Here is a 21747-nt window from a genome sequence, read left to right as displayed (position 1 = left end):
CGTGTTATCAGAGTTGATCCCTTAGATGATAGGTCGCCTGGTTCTCTGTCGAGAATATATTAATTTGAAAAAGAAGATCTTCTGCTTTAACAGCTTTATTTTTCTGTGCCAGCTGCTGTAATTTCTCCTGTCACCTCTGGGGATTTTAGCTCAATAATGACACAAAACCATGCAGAAAAGATAACAAAGTCCCTACTATAAAATGGGCTTTTCACAAGGAATGTTCCCCCCCAAAATAAAGGCTGGTTTCTGTCCTCAGATGTGTAGGAAGACCAGCTGACGTGTGCATATCCGAGTACCATATTTTGCTGAATGTTTACTGTTATGAGATTTCTGATGAGATTAATAGATGACCTCGTAAAGCCCTTTCCCACCCAATTATTTACGATTCTGGACTGCTCTAAGGTCTCATAATGGCTCCTTTATGACTCCTTCCATAGTTTACTTGCTATTGAAGTTAAATGAATTGGTTAGTAAATTCCTGGATGCCCCTTTTTATAACTCAGTTGAGTACTGTATTTTGTTGCTCTGAAATCCTCTGGCACCTCATCTGTTCTCCATGAACTTTCAAAAGTCACTGCTCAAGGTATTGCATTTGCTTCTATTAGCTCTGTTAGCAATCTCGGATGCTGTCATTCAGTCCTGTGGGTTTATAAATACTTCCCCAGGAATTCTTTTCATCTTCCCCTTTGATTTGCTTGTGGTTCAGTCAAATCATTGGTAAAATCCAAGCTTCACAATTCTTTTTTTTTTCTCTCTTTTTTTTTTTTTTTTCCATTTGATTACAAAAAGACAGCAGTATTGGCTAAGAGATCTCAGTTTCCCAACACAGGAGTAGTGGTCTTGGTTCAGGCAATCAGCTGAGCCCAGGAAAACTGCTTCCTGCTGGACAGCTTCTCTGTGTGTGTCTGCAACCAACACGTTGGCCAGAGAGTATGCAGATTATCCTTCTGCAAGGGAAAGTTGGCAAAATATGAGCAAATACTTGATCTGAAGATCAAGACCAGTGTTGCTTGAATAGGTTGCCATACAGCATTAAATCCATTTTACTTCAAATTCCAGTTCTGATAGCTCAGCAACAGGTCAGAAGGGGTATAACAAAAATGGGGTTAAACAAGTGAACATTGTAATGAGAAGAATACAAATTAAAAGCCCTCAATACTTGTAACAACTCATTGATTTTAAATGTCCTGATAGTGGCATAATTCTCATTGAATCTTGACTGAGCTGGGCTTAGTAAGAAACACGCAGGTAAATGCTCCCTTGAAAGTAGGAACAATTTTTAGTAATTTGGACAAAAAAGTAATAAAATCAGTAATTATTCAGATTAGTTTTCAATGACTCCCAGATGTTACAAACTAACCTGTAGTAAAATCTGGGTGAACTCTAATTCACCATTATATTAAGGTACATTTAAGCTTACAAGAAGCAGCTTTAGCAGCAATTGAAACATTAGAATAAAGAACCTACGAGTAGTTATCAGAGGCCCCTTCTGCTCAGTGAATCTCACGGCAGCGAGCCCACGATCTCTGGACCAGCCACGTCTCTGAGCAAGTGCTGCTCTCAGACCTGCAGGAGGGCAGTGTGGGAAGCTGCCCCAAATCCCTCGTCTGCACTACAGTCATAGCAGTTTCAATGCCATTGGGAAAAAAAGTGCAAAGGTCCTGAATCTGCACACAGGTGGATATTTACACTTGTGAATTAGGTCATGTGCAGCATCCTTAGTGTACGTGTTGGTCTCCACAGGGCTGATGTGCACATCCCAGGTGTGGATCCTTGGCACAGCCTGTTTTCCTGCCCAGTGTTCATCCTGGCATCTGAGCAGGCCAGCCCTCTTTCCCTGCAGGCTGCGAGTTGCCCCCACGGCAAGCTCTGCATGCGGAGAGGTTTGCTGCAGCAGCTTCAGGAATATTTCTGTTAGAGAATGCTTTTTCCCACCTTCTGCAGTTCTCAATCTACATGACATTAAACCTCTTCTCATACACTGTGTCCCTTCTTTATAGGAGAGAGCAACATGGGCTGCTTTTTGTCTTCTGGATTTCTCCAGAAGTGTACTCTTTTGGGTAGCTGCTCAGTCAGTGGCCTCCCTGCACGGATGCAGGGCACGGCCGAGATGAGTGTCGTCTGTCTGCACTGGCAGACCTTGAGTTCTGCTCTGAAAGAGGCAAAAGTGGACAGAGGCTTTTATGGAAATAAACAGCACTTATTTAACCAAATATTGTTGTGGCTTCTGAACTCCAGTTACAAATGACAAGAACTAAATTATCAGATTTCACCAAATTGAGACGTTATCTTGATGAGTGGGTGTCTGTTGAAATATAGAGCTTTGGAAGAGTGTGTTGCATGATATTTGCAAACAGCCCAAATCCACATAATCTCTAAGCTCCACTCCTGAAGATCACAGCACTGTGCATACCCTCCCTGATGCGTCCTTTCTGCATGAATTGTTTTGTTGAGAGAATCCTATGTAGTAATAGTATTTTCCTGACACCTTCAGTAAAGCACTCTTTGTCCTCCTTTCTTCTTCCTCCCCCACAGTTTCATTTGCTTTCACACTTGCGAATGTCCCTTCTACAGCTGATGGCTCACTTCCTGCTAAAGGAAATATAGCAGAAGACTAGCCGATAGATCTGCCTGAGAAAGGTTTCGGGTGCTCAGAGGTAGCCATTGGACACAGGGGGCACATTAAGTATGTGATGCACAACTGCACCCACTGATGCTTACAGTTGAAATATTTTCTGTGGATGTGAACAACAAACTGTCCTTTGCCTGCATGAATAAAATCCTGTAATCATCAGCCAGGGTCTATCCATATTCATGAACATAATTGAAGATTTTTTCAGATAGCCATCTAAGTACTTATTGTAGAGATGAGCATTGCTGAAATACAGCACAAGTAAATGACGCAGGGTGGAAACAGACTCCTCAACATGCTTAAACCTGTGTCATTTATATTCCTAGAAGTATCACATTTTCAAAGCTTCCTATAAGTGTGAAGTGTATCTCTGTTTCCCACACACATTACTCCAGAGACATCAGTCATCTGTTAAAATAGGTTCTGTAACAGTCTGAGAAACGTTGCTGTATCTTGTGTGTTTGTTTTGGCGTTGGTGCTCCAGGCAGATGCTTGGGAGATGGGACAGAGGCATGAGGGGATGACGGCTGACCGAGGGGCCTGGGACAGCTGGGAACAAGGAAGGAAGGACAGGGAATTTGTGAGAAGCTGGGCAGCTCTCATAGTGCTATCACCTCTTAGAGGCCAAGTGAATCAGCAAATCTGGGGGACAGGAATTCACACTTCATGTGTGTGTGCGCACATGCAGGCATGTTACAGACCTTTGCATTGGCACCTTCCCGAGTGTCCCTGCTCACTTCCTAACAAGCTGAACAGAAGGGTTGCTTCCAAAGTGTCTAGTGGCAGGCCCAGCCCCTGGGTTTATCTGAACCAAACCCATTTCCCTGTGCTGATAAGGAGGTGTGTCCCTGACAGCTTCACTCAGCAACAGCTGAAGCCAGGAGGGGATACTGAGGGACATCCTCAGGCTTTCGATATGGTCCTGCACCACGTTGTTGTCTCTAAATTGGAGTGAGATGGATTTAAGGCTGTACTGTTTGGTGGATACAAAATTGTCTGGATGGTGTTAACCAGAGGTTGTGGTCAGTGGCTCTGTGTCCAGCTGGAGGCCAGTCACCAGGTGTCCCCCAGTGGCTCATCTTGTGATCAGTGCTCTTCATCACCTTTATCAGTGACATAGACAGTGGGATCAAGTGCACCCTCAGCAAGTTTGCTGATGGCACTAAGCTGAATAGTGCAGTTAATATAACAGAATGAAGAGATGCCATCCAGAGGGACCTGGACATGCCATAGAAGTGTGCAACTGAATGTGGATCTCCACGTAGATGAGCTGTGAGCTAAAGTCAGCAGCACCAGCTCCTGCTGCTAGGAGCACCACATGCAATAACGCTGGTGTGGTGAGCGCTGCTGCGGTTACTTGCAGACACCCTCATGCTGCTGTGAGGCAGCTGGTAAACAGATCTGAGCATGCTCTGCCAGTCAGTGTAGTGAGCTTCTTCAGAAGTATGAACTCTGGCTTGATTCTCTTACTGCGCGGACCTATTGAATCCATGTATGAAAGGGATGATGTTCCTGTGCAATGCAACGAATACAGAAAGATTAAATTATGGGATGAACATAACTTGTGTCTTTCAAAAGAATCCGATCCAAGCAGTGGCCCCATGGGCTGTGAAGTAAGGTAGCAGCTGGGTTTTTCTCTTCCCAGTAGGCCCTCAGATGACTGGTGCTTGCATGTGCACGGATGGCAAGGTGTGCTTCTTATGCCTTCTCCATGTTTCGTCTAAGGATGTGCTCTGTGGGATAGTGGGAAAAGCAGCAGGGAATGGCAGAGTTCATTGTGCTTCTGCTTCAAGAGAGTGCTGCTGAGTTACTGCTTAGCAATCCAGAAGCCTGCTGCATCACTAGTTTTTAACATGTCCTATTACTGCTGTCTTTGTATTTTATGATATGATTGTATTAACTGGTAATACATCTGCAATCAGAGGGACAGCAAAGAAAGCTCTGTAGCTCTTTTTTTTCCCCCAAAGAAATGGATTTTCTGTGCATGGCAGATTGTAGGCCTGGTAGAAACTGTAACAAACAACATCCAGGACTGTGGCTTGCAGTCAGTCTTGGTAGATAATATGCACACACCAGGGTACAGGTCTCTGTAAAATGTCCTTGGTGTCAAGAAGCACTTCCCTCAGAAATGCCTGGCTTGCCTTGTGACAGCCTCACAAGCTGAATTCTGCAGACATTCCAGACACAAAATAATCTGAAATTGGACCAATGTCTACACAAAATAAAAAGCCAGAGTGTACTGAAAGAGAAAAATTTGCGAGGCATTCTTCAGTCTGCAACAGTCAGCCCTGCAAAATAAAGTAGGAGGGTTTGGAAAACATACCTCAAGTTAATGACTTCTCAATTGGAGGCTTCAGAAGCACAGGCTCTTCTTTCTGAAAGGGCTAGAGAGGAGTTGGCTCTCCTCGGGCACCCTGCACTCACACCATTGCATAAGCACTGTGAGCTGCTCTCCCTCTGCTCTCCTACAAGTGGCCTGTGATAGCAGAGCACACTCACGGGAAAGCATCAGAGACACAGCGTTTCATTCAGATCTTTCTCCTCATGCAATCTCATCCTTTGCTGTACAGTTCTGGCTTTTTTTTTTTTTTTTTTTTTTAAATGAATGCAGGGACCAAAATTAACCAGGGAAGGAAAGCAGACTGCTTGTTTTATTTACACTTTGCATTCTTTTTACCTATTGTTCCTTCTGTGAGCTGTTTCCCTCTCCCACCCCTGCCTCCCCCTTCCCTCCTCTCTCCTGCAGCTGGAGGTGTGTGGCAGGCAGGCGGGCTCCTGCAGGACCCAGAGCAGCTCACCATGGGTGGGGGGATCTGTAACTAGAGGAGATTTTTCTTTTAAGTTGCATGGCTTGCATTTTGTGTTACTGGGAGCGTGGGGCATGAAATGCATGTCCCAGTCAGCTTGGCTGGAGGCTCACTGCGATGTTCTTTGTGACTATGAAGAGTTTACAATCTTGTGCCATAAATGAAGGCAGTCAGATACATGACTCTGTATGAAGGCATACAGATACATTTATCCTGGTGTCTGAGGAGAGGAGCCTTGCTGGGACGCTAACCTCCATCTGAAATCCCCAGGAATGTTATACACTTGCCAAATGGCAGTGCAGAAATTCAAGACTTTGTGTGCTGCTGTGAAACGGAAGTGAGATCTGGGCACAGGCACAGAAACAAATCTACGTAATACCAAGCAGGTCAGAGTTCCACAGAGAAATGGCCCGTTTCACTGTTAGCCATGCAAACTGCCTTTCAGTTCTTGCTGCACTGTTTTGCGCAGCACTGTGTAGCAATATTTGTGCCAAACCCTCCGGAGTCCAGAGGGGTGGAAGTATGGCCATCTGGCAGGCTTGTTTCAGGGGTAAGCACCATCCCCAGCATGCTGCAATCTGATAGAAAGCCTGTCAGCTGGACGTGAGGCAAGAGGATGCTTGGATCTGAGGCTGGCACTGAGAGCTGAGGTGCTGTAGGGGACATGTGGGGTGGGGAACGTGGCTGGGAGCTGTGGACCCATGGAACGGAAGGGTATGGCTCTGCTCTCAGCGCATGGTGCTTGATGGGAGAGAAACAGCTGCCTTTTGGTGGTCTTTCCTTCAGCCTTTTTTCCAGGTATGAGGTGTGTTATCACCTCAGGGCTTGCAGACGTGGGATCTGTGCTGGGTTACAGGTTTGGAAGTTACCCATACAGTTATTTCTGTATGCGCCAGGGCAGTGACTCAGCCCATTCACAGAAAAAAGCTCCAAGATGAAACCAAATATTTGTTTGTGAAACTCTGGAGGAAACAGAGCCTCGCAGCCCTCCCCCTCCCGCTTTCATCTATCACTGTTTTTAAACCATATAAATGAGTTGTAACGCCAGTCGTTTCAGCAACACAGATGTTTGCAATAAGCATGCAGTTGGGAAGAGTAAAGTAAAGATGAATGTATCATTATTATGCGTAAGTAAACTTTTGTGGCCCATTTGTCAGATCAGGCTGAATTGTGTTCTGTCTTTCCAGATTACAAATGGCTTGCATTAAAACAACAGCTTTTTAAGAAGGCTGGGAAAATGCCCTGCTCCTGTTGCTCATTGTGAATACTTTAGTGCAGAAACTTTGCCTGGTCTGTTTTCTCCCAGTCTTGGAAATAAAAGCTTAGGTGCAAGTGCTGTTGTTCCCAGATCGAGATCCTGTTGTGTGCAAGACTGCCAAATCCTTTCATATCAAGGAGAGGTTCTCATAGCTATCAACTATTGCATCTATGACAAGATGCTTCAGTGATATATAGATGCGTTCCTCCGTTTATTTTTAAGTTGCTCTTAAACACATTTTCTTTGAAGCAATGTTTCAGCCAAACAAGACAGGAAGGTAGGGTTTTTTTTTTGTTTGTTTTTTGTTTTTGTTTTTGCCTTTAAACTAGTGAACATTTTTAAAAGTGAGCTATGCTTCAGTGTTTTCTGGCACACAGAATCCATCTTAATGTGGAGTACATGACAAAAAGTGCCATGCTTTCTATAAAGATCTTAAGGAGAGTGACTGAGCCCCAGTACCACACTGTAAATTAACTATTGTCCTTTGTCAGCATCAAGTGTGCCCTGTCATGTCAAATAACCACAGTTGGCATTCTGTTTACGAGCACGGCCCATTCATTCCACCCAGCAGTGAATAATTCATATAGCAAGTTTTACCCTGGGCAAAATACACTGACATCAAGAGTCACTAAACTATAGTCATTCATTGAACAAAATAGTTATTCATGCTTTCAATGTGAACCATTAAATCTTGCCAATTAAATTTAAGAATGAATCAAATTAATTCATTTAACATCTTCTGAGCTCACAGTAACATTGTTGCACACTTGCTGTGCTTTGCTTTTCTTTTCTCCTTTATTCTTCCGAACTGGTTATACCTGGCAAATGAAATGCTGTGCCAAGCAACTTTTAGGAAACCTTGAAAGGGAGACCTGGAAAAAGAAGATGATTGCTAAGCCCCAGTACAGTGCCCTCAGCTTGCAGAGTTTCTTGCAGCACATATCACAAGCTACTGCATGTCAAAGGGCTGCTGGTGGCAGAAGGCACAGCTGAGCTGCAGTGGACCTCCTGGGCAGCTGGGAGCTGCAGAGCAGGGGGAGATTGAATCACAGAAACAAAAAGGTTGGAAAGACCACTAAGATCACCTAGTCTAACCATCAACCCATCACACCATACCCTCTAAACAGTGTTCCTAAGTGTCACGTTTACCCTTTTCTTCAGTTGTTCCCTCGGGGGCCTGCAATCTGATCCTCTTAAGCTTTCTATCTTGTCCCTCCTACACGGTCTTTAGGGTTGCCACTGGAAAAAATAGTAGCATAGTTGAGTGGAAACATAGAAATACATCTTCAGAGGGAAAATGGCTTTGGTGTGGCAGCTCTGTGTAGTGGTGAAGCATGGCTGCAAGGGATGGAGCCCTCCTCCCCTCCTGCCTGTCCCTCCTATGCTGATGGGCACTGGTGAGGGGGCTTGCAGGGCTGTGGCAAGGAACTGGGAGAGGATTTGTGGGTGATTTTTTAAATTGCTGTTACAGGAGGGAAAAAAACCCAACCCTCTATTGTTCTTTATTGAAAATTTATCACAGGACAGTAAACAGTGGAAGTGAATTTTTCACCTGCCATCACCACGACAGCCAAAGGGTGGGTAGTGTTGGTCCAGTCGCACCTCGTCCTGCAGAGCAGAGATTGCTTTGTTAAGGCTGCAGGCTGCCAGCTCGGCCCCTTGAGAACCCCAAGCACAGAAGTGGAATGGGAGTGGCACCTAATTAGAGGGAGTTAATCATTGATTCTTTTGTGAATGAGGGACATGCTGGCAGTGTTTGCGCTGCGGGCTCTCCCTGCTGTAACCTGTTGGGTGCTGGTCATCTCAGAGGTCACAGATAGTCTAACAAACACCACATCTCCTCATTGTGAATGGATTGACGTGGGTTTGCCTGCTCCTTGGCACACATTTCTCCCAGCCTGCAACACCCCTGTGCCCACATGCATCCCTGGGCCATTTCAGCTGGTGATCAGCAGCTATTTATACTGCACAAAGTCCAGAATATTTTCTTCTTATTTGCTTAATTTTCATCCCATTTCATCCCATTCCCATTTGGAAAACAGCAAGAGAAAGACAAGTGTAGGTGGCCACATGTTGCCTGTGTGTAAGACTGCAGCTCTGGTTGGGAGTCACCTGGTGCAGGATGGCTGCTTTGCTGCCATCACCCATCCTGCCCTAGGGTCATCACTGAGCCTAAAATTTGGGGTGAAATCTTCCTTGGAAACTATTTGCCTTAAAGCAGGATGATTGGCACAAAATAATTAGCTCAAAAGTATTTATCACATCTTCCTTAAAAAATAGATCATATTCCAAAACACCTGCTTCCCTCTAAGAAATCACAGCTTCTGATCAGTGTAACTTAACACCAACAAACCCTGGCTGCTGCTTTTATTGTGATTAAGGATGCGTGTACCCAGCAGCTCTGCTGCTGCTGCTTAGTGCTGTGAGAAGAGGCAGGGGCAGCCTGGCCTGGGGGGCACAGCTGGGGCATGGTTGTGCTGGGCTGTAGGGCTTCACTGCTGCAATGCTGTAAAGCAAAGCTGTACCAAGCTAGCCCCAAAATTCTCCTGTCAGCATTTGACCCCATGATGAGATTGTCTCACACTGGTAGATGCATGCTTACAGTTGAGGCTTTGTGCCTTGGTGTGGAACAGCTACAATTGCTGCCCCACCATAATCACAGAATCATAGAATGGTTTGGGTTGGAAAGGATCTTTAAGATCATCTAGTTCTAGCCCCCCCCTCCTCCCCACTATAGTCACCTCCCTCTAGACCAGTTTGCTTGAAGTCCCATCTGCCTGCCTTTGGATGCTTCCAGGGATGAGGCATCCACAATCTCACCTGTTACACTGTCTCACCACCCTCACAGTCAAGAGTTTCTTCCTAATATCTAGTCTAAATCTACCCTCTTCCAGTTTGAAGCCATTTCCCCTTGTTCTGTTGCTACATGCCCTTCTACAGTGTCCCTCCCTAGCTTTCCTGTAGGCTTTCTTCAGGTCTTCTCAGCGCCTTCTCTTCTCCAGGCTGAAGAGCCTCAGCTCTCTCATTGTGTCCTCATAGGAGAGGTGCTCCAGCCCTCTGATCATCTTTGTGGCCCTCCTCTGGAGCCACTCCAACAGCTCCATGTCCTTCTTGTGTTGGGGGCCTCAGGGCTTGACACAGTACTCCAGGTGGCATCTCACAAGGGCAGAGTAGAGTGGTAGAATCACTTCCTTCGATCTGCTGGTCACACTTCTCTTGATGCAACCCAAGATTTGGTTGGCCTTCTGGGCTGCAGGTGCACATAGCTGGCTCATTTTGAATCTTTCATCAGCTGACTCCCAAATCTTTCTCCTCAGGGCTGCTCTCAAGCCATTCTCTGCTCAGCCTGTATCTGTGCTTGGGATTGCCTGACCCAGATGCAGGACCTTGCACTTGGCCTTGTTGAGCATCATGAGGTTGGCATGGGCCCATCTCTCAAGCCTGTTCAAGTCCCTCTGGATGGCATCCCTTCCCTCTAGAGTGTCAGCTGCACCACTCAGCTTGGTGTTGTCTGCAAACTTGCCAAGGGGCCATTTGTCCATGTCACCTACAAAGATGTGAAATAGCACTGGTCCCAGCACCGATACCTGAGCAACGCCAGTTGTCACCAGTCTTGGACATTGAGCTGTTGACTGCAACATTCTGAGTGCAACCATCCAGCCAGTTCCTTATCCAGCAAGTGGTCAATCCATCTAATCTATTTTTCTCCAACTTGGTGACCAGAATGCTATGCAGGACAGCATCAAACACTTTGCACAAGTCCAGGTAGATGACATCAACTGCCCTTCCTTTATCCACTGATGCTGTAACTCCATCATAAAATGCCACCAAGTTTGTCAGGCATGACTTGCCCTTTGTGAAGCCATGGTGTTTACCATAATGGTAGGGGTTATAGAAGGTATGGATTATTCTGAACAGAAGAGGGAAATTTCTACTGGAGGCACACTCTTGCTTTAGTAAACCAGCTTTCTGACCTCGTTTCCTTGAAATTGCTGCGGTGTCCCTCCAAAAACAATGCCAGTAGAGAGGAACAGAGCCCTTGTCCTCTCCCACAGCAGTAGCTGGGGTTGGGGCTGTTGAGCTCTGCCAAGAAGGCAGTTGTCTGCATATGGACAAATGGCTTTGGTCTGCTCTCAATTTGTTTATACCTTAATCCTCTGGTAGCTTCAGGACCAAATAATTTATTTCTGATTGCTGGCGATTTTTTAACCTGGCACAAAAAGGCATAGGAACAGGCTGTGAATAAACATTAAAGCCAGACAAATTTGGGCTCAGGAAAAGGTGCACATTTTTCATGGTGGGCATAGTTAACCATCAGAGCGACTTGTGGAGGGATTCAGTGGGTCTTCCATCACTTGAAGTCTTTAAATCAAGACTGCCTGTAATATAATATGCTGTAAGCAGAAGTTTCAGGCTCAGTTCCAAGTTGCCTGGGTGAAATTTTTTGGTCTGTTTTATGCAGCTGGACAGAGCAGATGGTCAGAAAAGCTATGAAAATAACTCCCTGCAAGAGATCTGTGTTTAAATAAGCAAACAAACAAACCCTTGAAAATGATACCCACATGTACAAATGGACTAAAATCACACATCCTTAGCCATACTGGAAAAGGAAATGTTTGTATCTGTTGTAGCAGGCAGTTCCTGCCCCTCCAACCCAGGTTGATTTGCAGGGCAGCACTGCCCACTGTGCTGGAGCATGGGAGGGCAGTGCCAGCAAGGTGGATGTGTGCCCTGCTCCTGGTGCCCTGGCTGGGATGGGGATCCCTGGGTTCCTGAGCAGGGATGGAGAGGTAGTATGAAACTGGGCCAGTGAGATGTCATGCAGGGACCAGAGTCCCTTGGGAGGCACCTGCTGGTTTTTGTCAGTCAGCATAATGCTCAGCGCCAGCATCTATCTCCCATAACAACGTCAGGAGGCGGTGGTCCTCCCAGAGAGCGAACAGTTGGAGCTTTTCATTAAGAGAGAACCTAATTAGACGTTTATTATTTATGTGGTTTTGCATTAATGGCCTGGCAGCAAGATTTATTTCTCAACGTATTTGTTTCACAATGTGGTTTCTTCAACGATCAATTGATATTTGGTTAGCTTAATAACTATCTTGTTAAGATTAAATTAAATGCTACTCTGATTTAACTCTATTAAAATAAATGTTGTCATTGTTAATGAAATGCAAATCACTATTTAAATTGTGGCAGCGCTTCACTGAGTTGCCACCATAGGATGGCAGGGTACTGAGGAATGTGCCAGGGGAGCTGGGGGTGCCAAGTGCCGTGGCCTTGGTGAGTGGGGGCTTCCCTCTGCCACAAGCAGGTCACTGCACTATGGGGTGCAGCTCAACAGAGAGGTTGTGCCCAGGCTTACTTGGTTTTCAGCACTGTGAGTCATACAGGCCCAAGCAGTCTGCCTCAGCAGGTGAGGACAGGGATGGGCATTGGTTTGCCTCTGCCCGTACTTCCCCATCACACCCCATTTCTCTGACAGGCTGTAACTATGTACCTGGAGAAAGTCTTCAGTGAGTTTAGGCTGGAAATAGCAGCCAGCAGCAGGCAAGCAGCTTGTTGGCTGTGACATCTGCTGCTCCTCATGCCTGGGGAAGTCGCTGGGGCAGGCAGTGGGGCCCAAATACCAGCAAACTCGGCTTCTCAAGCACATTGGACCATGGGAAGGGGTGGACGTGAATTGTTCCAAAGCATTGAAGGAAAGAGCCATGTGCATACAGAAGTCAGAATGTGTCACCAAAACTTTTTGTTTGCGTGAGTGCTAAGTGAAACAGGAGAAACAGCAGCTGGAGTCTTCAGGAAAGTCTTGACACGTTGCCAAAGTGCTATGCTAAAACTAGTGTTGTTAAATGTGTGGCGTGTCAGGTCGATCCAGCTCTGCTTCTAGCACTGATAGCACGTGTGGCTGTCATGGGAGCTGGGCCAGGGCTGGCCTGGGAGGAAAAAAGAGAATGCAGAGCCCAACCTTCCTATGCCTGCGTTCTGAGGGGCCTGTGCTGCTCCCAAAGTAGAGGGAAAACACAGTGCTGTGTGAGCAGCTGTATTTCAGTCTGTGTGTGAGTGCAGATACCTTGTTTGCATATTTTCTAAGTGGCCAAATCTGTATGCACAAAATCCTTGTTACTGAGCTGCAAGTACTGCAAGTGCAAAGTTGGAGCAAAGCCGACAAAGAAATCCTTTTGGTACCTCACTGCAGCAAGGAGCTGTGAGGGGGGAGTTCCCGGCCCTCCACCCCTGCACATCCCAGCATTTAATGTTCTCAAACTGTTAATCACTGTGCTGAAGCAAAGAGCAAACCCCTAACACGAGCATGCAGCCTTTTGTAACATTTAGGCTTTTGCCCACGTGTGTTGCCAGGTTTGATGAAAGCACAAGGAATACATGTGTGATACAGAGAAAAGTTATACGAAATTAAATGCGGGATTGTGTCTGTGTTCCCTGTGCTGTTCAGATACAGCCATTTCTTCTTGTGTGTGTGATTTTTCCTTTGCATTTCCTTTGCTATAGTGATGCAGTAGCTCTAAGCCTTGATGGGGTTTTTAGTGTAGTTGGAAGAACAACACACGATGCCTTGTGCCATATTCATCTTCCAGTGCTTGATGCTTCATGGGATTTTCCAGCAGCTTTCATTTATTGGATTTCCTGCTTAGATTTTTGGCGAAAAGTGGGGAAGATAATGAAACATCCCCTTTTAATTCTAACTTAATTGCATACAATTAGCTAAATACATCACTTGCTACAACTACAGCTAATGCGTTGTTAAATATTATTTTTGCAATAGTGTGCCAAATGAGATATTAATAATATTTGGTATCATTAGCACTAGATTACAAAAAATATTTGCATACTGCATATTAGGGTGTGATATGATGCGTTTCCGCATTGGATGACTGTGTAGGTGACTAAGGATTATGAAATGGTTCTTAAAACATATCCTGAATTTTAAAGCTTCCAGATTTGTTTGTTTTCAAAAGAGAGTTGATTTTCTGATACTGATTTTGTGGCTCATTTTTTTGGAATAAGTGCATTGAGTCCAATTCCTGAGCAGAGTGTTTTCACAGTTAGACTTTGCCTACCCCAGTTCCCCACAGTTTAGTTTCTCGGTTCCTTTCCTATGTGCCAAGAATGATGAGGGGAAAATTGATCCTGCCTTGGGGATGAGGGCTGGACTCAATGACCTCTGCAGGGCCTTCCCATCTCCATTTTTTCTTTGTTCTGCATGGTCTGGAGCTGTCAAGCATCCAGCCAGCTCGCAGAGGAGTCCATGAGAACAGGTGTCTGCATTTTGCACTGCTTCTGCACTGAGGAAGGCTGCATGGCACAGCTCCAGCTGTCACCTGGACATTTTGGTTGTGCTGATGGGATGGACGGTGGGTCTTCTCTGGAGCTGAACATCCCCTCGGTGCTCCAGTGCCTGGGTGGTGTGGTGCCAGGTGGGTCCTGGGTGCCACGGTGCAGGACTGTGCCCAGCACCCTTCGTTGAGGCCCTGGGGCCTGCTGGCACACAGTGTGCAAACACAGCATGCTGTGCAGTGCCAGAGGGCTCGGTGGGGCACACGAGAGTAACTTGAGGCACCAGGGTGTGAACTTCATCTCTCCTAACTCCAGGCACAGCTCGCTCCGGGCTTTTGGCATGGCCCAAGAGTGATGACAGGAAGCTTTCACAAACTTGAAATGACATTTAGTTTTTTAGGGCCACACAGTATCTGGGCTTTCTCTTTCGGGGCTCCAAGTGCTTCCCAGTGTTTGGGGCAGAACCATATGTGGAAACATGCTTTGGGGACCAACAGCTCTCTGCCGCTCAGAGTCTGTAATGTGGGAGCAACAACAAACAGGACACACTTCAGATGGGTGACAGACAGAAATACAACTTCTGGAGACTGATTGGAGGTGTCAGAAGATGATGATTAATTGAGGAGAAGAGAAGTGAGAGACTCCTTTAGTGGTGGTGAAGCTCTGGATGGGGAGCTGCAGGCTGGAGCTGCTGGGTGTGCTGTGCAGACTGGCTGCTGCCATGCAGCATTCACACACAGTGTTTGTGCAGTGCTCCGACCGCTGTGATTTGCTTTGAAAATAAATAGAAACACACTGCTCCAGGGATGCATTAGCTCTCCTTGAGGATCACTTCTGGCAGCAGGGGAGCTCTATCTGTGTTTCTCCTGTGGGCCTCGCACTGGGCAGATGTGCCACTGGGAACACCAAGCGTGCAGTGGGGCTGGGGAGGCTGCTTAGTGGTGAGCACAACTGCTTCAGCTTCTATTGCACCCTTCTGCTTTTTTGTTCAGAAGTAGAACTCAAAGACACTCGGTGGAGGGTTTCTGTATTTCCTCCCTTCTTCTCCCCTTCTGTGCCTCGAGACAGAAGTGTTTGACAACAGAGGGGAAAGTAAGGAAGAGTACAGAGCGACCAGAGAGGGGTGACGTGCACATGAACTTGCTTCCACAGCCTTTGACAGCTCATCTGGTGGGAATAATGAGTAATTTATGTAGCATTCCCCGCTTCAGATTATCGAGTGGCTAGACCAAAGCTGGGAAACACTCCAGGTCCAAATCAGATACAACAAAGAGGACATTTGTAGTCCTTTGTGTATTCCTGTATTGTATTCATTTTTATTAATTTCCTGATAGTGGAAGCAATCGGGGTGGGGAACAGAAGGTCTCACGTCCCGCTCTGTCCTCGTGGTGGTCTCTCCGGTTGTCAGGGCCAGCACAGCTGTGGTGGGATGGCCCTGCTGCCTTCAGCCAAGGTCCCCTCTCGAGGCCCACAACAAGGCGCTGGGGAGGAGAGCAAGTGCATGAAGTGCTTCCTGCAGTCACCACCGCCAGCTGCTCCATGTGCTGTGTGTGCACCCAGAGCAGGCTTTTAGGTGGCCTCACAGTGTGATGTTGTAACTGTGCAGCTAATTTGGAACATCCTTCTGTGCATTTGCCTGAAGAGAAATACCTTCCTTTTGTAAAAACAAACCAACAGAAGGAACCTACACAGTGCAAATAAACACCTGAGAGGCATTTTCCTATGGCAGTGACTTCAGTTTAAGTGCTTGGGAGAGCTCTGCTTAGAGAGAAAAAAGGGAATTTCAGCTTGCAATATATTTTGCCTGTTCTGCTGCTACAGCAGTCGCGTGCTACCCATAACACTTAGGGGCATATTGCTTTACAGACTGCAAACAGCCTTTTTGGGTGACTATTATACAGTCTTAACTGTATCCTCATTGCATTTATTCACAGCAGCTAAGATTATTGAAAGCAATGCTACTTTTCCACTGGAAATTTTTGTAGCCCTTTGGTATTCCCAGCAGTTTCCAAACACGTATGTCCTTGAAAGAAATAGACCAACAGATCCTCTGAGCCAAGTTCTCTCCCACTGCAATCCCTTTACACCATTGCATTTGTCTTTTGCATAGAGCGTTGCTCTGGTTTTATACCAGCGCAGCCAGAAATAGAATTAGGTCTCCCACCTCCAGCCAACATTATTCAGAGTAAATCCTCTTCGGCAAAGGAAGCAGCCAGCTAGCTGCCAGCTCTTGGCAGGTCTGCAGAGCCCTGGCATCGATGTCAGTTTTAGAAGTTGAAGATTCACATGGGGTTTAATGGAGAAGTATTAAAAATTTCTTAAAATGAGTTAGCACATTTTAAATCTAAAGCAGCCACTAGGTTGGGCCTTCCGTACTCCCATGTGTGTTTGGTATCTGCTAAGGAAGGAAACTGAAAACAACTGGCCCATTTTTTCCATTCAGATGCTAATTTACTGTGTTAGCGTCTTGGTATCTCAGTTTATCTGTAATAATGGACAAGCCACTTACCTGGACACTCCACCACAAGGCAGTAAGGCTTATTGGATGCCCTGCAATAGCAGCTGCAATTGTAGCAACCTCTATCAAGAGTGCTTGGTGTTCAAAGGAGCAATGGCTATTCTGCTTTTTTGAGTGTGGAAAACAAAGCTGAGACTGGAGGTGCCCCATCACAGCAGGCTCGTGATGGCAGCCGAGCTCCCTGGAGCTCTATCAGGGCATGGGGCACAAAGTCAGTGCAGCTGCTGAGTCATTTCCATATGTGTCGTGAAGCTTGCCAAGTGTATGGGAGCATCCCGCTGTCAGGAGCCACCTTGTTCCCTGCAGAGCTACGCAGAGCATTGTGAATGGGACGGACTGTGGTCTGCTGGCAGGATCAGGACTGGTTGCCTCTATTGTTAGAAGCAGAGATATAATCTGTTGCTCTTGCCTATAGTATTTCATTTCCATACAGTTGCTGATGTCTTCTTCACCCTGTTTGCTTTGTATCAATATGAGTCGAATTTTTCCCTCCTTTAAGCAAAAGGCTACTATTTCGTTCCATTCCACACAATGGAATACCTGCTGTCTGCTTAAATGCCACTAACAAAACCTCTATGTTTGCAATGAGGTGGAGGCAAGTTGATGTCAAGTGACTCATGGTTAATATACAAGTGTATGAAAGCCAAACTAGCCCTTGGATAGCTGTGGATAATTCTTTCCATCCCATAAAAGACTGGTAGTTCATACTGTTTTTCATATTTTATTTGCTGGATTTTCATACCAATTATGGTATTTACTTAAAATAACAAGTTATGTGAGTCTGTCCAATTCCCAAGAACCCCGTTGCCATTTTCATTAGGAGCTACAATTAGTGACACAATTATGTTGTTCATGTCCGCAGGCATCCTGAGCGTTAGACCCGTATCCTGTGTGTAGTTTTCTCTTGTGTTACCTGGCAGTTGTCTGCTTGTATTCCCTCGCTTCAGTTTGCTACCAACCAGAAATTACACACTTGTAAAAGAGGCGTGCTGTTCTGCTGCAGTGACTCTATGGCTTTGCTCGCAGCTTTCTTTTTTGTGTGTTACTAGAAATCAGAGTTTCTCTACATACAGCATGAGCGCTGTTGCTGATTACAACTTTGAGGTAGATTCTGAATTGAATCCTCAGTGCAAGGGTGAAGGTTAAGTGTGCTGACAACTTGTGGTCTTGTGGTACATTTCTTTGGAGCTGGAGCTGAGAGGGGTAATGAATGGCTCCGTTTGCAAATGCTGCACGCAGCACATCTCGGTAGCAAGCAGCCATGTTTGCTGCAGCTCCTCGCACAAGTGGGACAACCCACACTGCTGTGTAACTGCTGTGCACATTTGGGTAGCATGGTCTGACTTGCAGCCCAGAGATACTGTGGGTTGATTGGATAAGAAATACTTTGGGGTTTTAGTTACAAGATGCGTGTATCCTAGCATGGTAGACCTGCCTTTCTCAATGCCATTTTCAGGTGCTGCACACTACCCCATACATACCCACACAGGTGGGAAGGGCTTGCAGCAGAGCTCTGCGATGCTGTTCTTGCTGTAGCGCCAGAAGGAAGTGGCACCATACTCATAGCAAGGTGCTCAGAAGCTAGGTTTGAGCTGTGTCTGTCAACAGCATGTACTTCCATGGCAAACCGAACCGCAGATAATCTAAACAGGATGCTTGCAGAAGATTGCAGTCACTGTATCGCTGTCAGAACCAAGGCAGACTGGCCTGAAGGTAAATCTGGAAGAAACCTTTGCTCTAAGCCCCATTTGAACGTGTTCTTCATTTTGAAGTTGACCAACTGGAACCAACCTGCCTCAAATTTCATAGTCAAGATTTTGTACCGAGATTATGTACAAAGTGGGTCAGCTATTCAGAGCTGGTGTTTATTTGAATACTGGATTTGTACTGATTTCTTGTTATCTGAACTGACCATTGCTTCCTAGAAACAAAGTTCTGCCTGTGGATTGCTCTGCGAGTGGCAGATCTGTGGGTGTGCTCTCACGTTACCATGGGGCACTCCTCCGGTGCTGCCAGCTCCTGAGTGCTGTTTGTTGGGGTGGGGAACCAACTGGGAGAGGGGGAGTCACTGCCAGCATGGAAGTGGGGCTCTGCCAGCTGGACTGAAACATAGTTAGAACATCTAGCATGGTCTGGGAGAAAAACTGTCACCTTTTAAATACAAATTTGGAACCTTAAAAGCTTCCTGAAGCTTTGTTGGGGCAGCAGGGTTCATCAGGACCATATGTGTATTGCACTGGTAAATGTGACAGTGATGGATGTAACATGTCCACAGATTCCTGTGTCTCTTGCTTGTGTGCAAGTCACCATAGTTTGAATTGTTCTGCCTCGAGATGGGCAGTGCAGCAGCCCCCAGGCAGGAGCCATCAGGAGGTCGGTCCCCTCCTGCAGCTGCATCCTTTTGCCCATGCCTTTCTTCCCTGTGGCAGATCCTGGCACCCCGGGCACATCCCTACAGCTCTGTACCAGAAATGTCTTCTTGCCGGCCAGCGCGCTCCTGCGCACAGATCTGCTCGCCGGGCCATGGAGGAGCAGGCGGGGGTGTGCTAAAAGCAAAGGGCCATTTGGCATGTAGTCGTTAGCTGTTGCCGAGTGCATTAGTCCTCTTATGTCTTTCAGAAAGTCATCGTTTTATAAGAGAAAATTGCCATTTTATTCCAAGCAGACTTAATTTCTATAATAAGAATAAAGTCTCTTAATTGGGGTCAGGAAGAAGCAGGCTGAGGCGCTCAGCAGGGGGGCAGGAGCTGCAGGCACAAGGGAGCAGGGAGGGGGTGCAGGGCAGCATGTGGGTACCCACAGCCCGAGGACTTTGTCCCAGTGCCCAGTGCTGCCGAGGCAGCGTGCCTGGGGGAGAGGAAAACCAGTGTTTTTGTCCCAGTGCCTTAAAATCATGGTGTGTCACCAACACGCCGTGCCTCAGCCTTTGGTTGTCCGAGTGCAAAACGCTGCTTTTTGCCAGCGGCAATGGGTGGTGTACAGGGCTGGCTCTCCCTGCAGAAAAAATGTGGATTATTTGTTCCGTTTGTGTGGTGGTGAGACTGGCACAGCTGATGCTTTACTGCGTGTGACTACTAGTAACACTTCGCTCATTGGTCTCGTCTTCAATAAGCTTCTCTAGCTTTCTTAATTAAACGACACCCGCACCTCTTTGGTAAGGCCTCCGTTACTCGGTACCCAGCCTGAGCGGAGCGAGCGAACCCAGCGCGGGGCAGAGCCCGGCGTGCGGCGCCGATTCGTTGTCAGCCATCACCACCTAGCGGCAGGGGGCTCCCCCTCCTTTCGCCTGCTAACTTCGCTGACCTGTTCAAGTTTTTTCCCCTGAAAAGGGAATTTTCAGCTTAAGCTCACGTGTCCTGGGCTCACTCTGAACTCACACCGGCTTGTACGACAATGGGACCGTCCCTCCTGGCACCTGAACCCCACGGGTGCCTCTAAGGCACCTCAACTGTTAACACAGATAAATAGGAAGGTGTCAGCTTTTGCCCAGCTTTTGCTTTCTACACCGCCCTGGTTCACGTGCAAAACAATCCCAGATGTGAGATCCAGGAATATGTGTATCCATAATGTAGGTTTTCATCTACTTGCAACAAAAGGAACATTTTAGGTCTGTAAAATAAAAAATAACCCCTCTTACAAGTGCTTTCATGATGCACTCTGGAAAACCAGGGGTGGGAATGCCATGTGTATAGGGCAGGACAGACACCTCAAATTCCTTGTTAACAAAGTAGTGAAGCTGCTGAAGCCTAGTGAAAGAACAGAAGGGAGCAGAGCCTGTTGGGTGCCCTGCTCCCTCCTTCTTTAGCACGTGCCACATTAATCTGTTTTGACTGCGCCAGTTGTATCTTCCTCTTCATTGTCCCCACCTACGGTTCTGGAAACATGAACTCCTGCCTGTCCTTCAGCCATTGCTCTGCCCACCTCACTGGGACCTGGCTTTGCCTTCTTCCCGCTGCCCTCAGCTGCCCTCCGCAGAGAGGTGGCTCTGCTGAAACACGGGTGATGGCTTCCAACAAATTTTTCTTTAAGTAGGGCAAAGCTGTGATAAAACCTGTTCTTAGTGGTTGTGTGGTCACCATGGCAATTAAATGAACTGACAAAGGAGTTACAGCTCCTTCATTATAACTGGGATGGCGATTCCAATAATTTGCCAACATGTGAAGCCTGTAGGAGTGTCGGCACAGTGCTTTGCAGATGGACCTCACTGCCCCTGCCCCTCTTGTGGGTCCTCTGGCTCCCAGCACGGCTGAAACATTTCCTTGGCTACAGGATGGGTCAGGGACAGGGGTACCACCCCTGACACTGCCTTTGAGGAAGATCCTCAGTGCCTTTAAAGCCTGTTTTCAGAACATGCTGCATGCAGCAGAGTTATTCAGCATTCCCCTGCACCTCTCGTCCCAGACCATTTGCAATGCTGGTAGGAGCCTGAGCAGCCTTGGGAAGTGAGGAGCTATGGGGACAGGCATAGATGTACTGAGGAGCTGCTTTGTGCAGAAGTGGGTTCAGGTCCTTTAAGCTGTGGGTTATTTGGGTTCCTTATGCCCCAGGCTGGTCCCTGCACAGGGCCCCTGGCCGGGGGTGGCCCCGCGTGGCTTGGCTCAGATGCCACTGGGCAGCCTGGCTGCAAGCAGGACCGAGGCTGGCGCGTGCTTCTGCCCAACAGGTGCCTGCACAGCACTTCTCACAAGGGAGAAGGGCAGACCCTGGGCTGCTTGTGTCTCCTTGGAGAGACACTCAGCTGGTAATTCAAGAGACCAGGCTACAAAACGTGGCTGGCTAGAGGGTGGCATTAGCAGCAAAATGGGAAAGGACATTTTGTTCATGTCACAACAGGATCTATTTTTAAGAGTTTGTTGCATGTTTCATGTCATAAATCATTTCTGGGATTATTTTTTCTTTAAAAAAAATAATAAAATAGATGCCCATGCCTGCTGCAGAAAGCACTAAAATAGTCCACTCCAACCACTTCAGACAGGATGTATGGAAATAATCAGCATTAGCCTGATGTAAGAACAAATAGAAGCAACTATTTGGTGACGCAGAATGAAGAGAGAGAATAGTGGGGCTTCACTCAAGGAGACTGAAAGAGCTGGTTGCATTGGAAGAGATTATTAGAGATAATACAAGTGCTAATTTGTTTGACTTGGTAACTGCTCTAATTGGTGGCCATCCCACTGAGTACAAATATCTAGCTGAATATTTCCAGTAACTCTTGAAAACAAATGTCTTTAGATCT

General features: G+C 46.7%; 1 protein-coding gene across 1 annotated transcript in view; it reads left to right on the top strand.

The window, feature by feature from the left end:
- The window catches only part of LOC116241321 (protein FAM13A-like), a 112221-nt gene that overhangs the window by 36349 nt on the left and 54125 nt on the right, over nt 1-21747 (top strand). The window lies entirely within an intron of this gene.

This window comes from Phasianus colchicus, chromosome 8, assembly GCF_987193195.1.
Source record: "Phasianus colchicus chromosome 8, bPhaCol1.hap1.1, whole genome shotgun sequence".
Classification (NCBI taxonomy): Eukaryota; Metazoa; Chordata; class Aves; order Galliformes; family Phasianidae; genus Phasianus; species Phasianus colchicus.
Note: the sequence above shows the minus strand (reverse complement) of the source record. Positions and strands in the feature narration are given on the sequence as shown.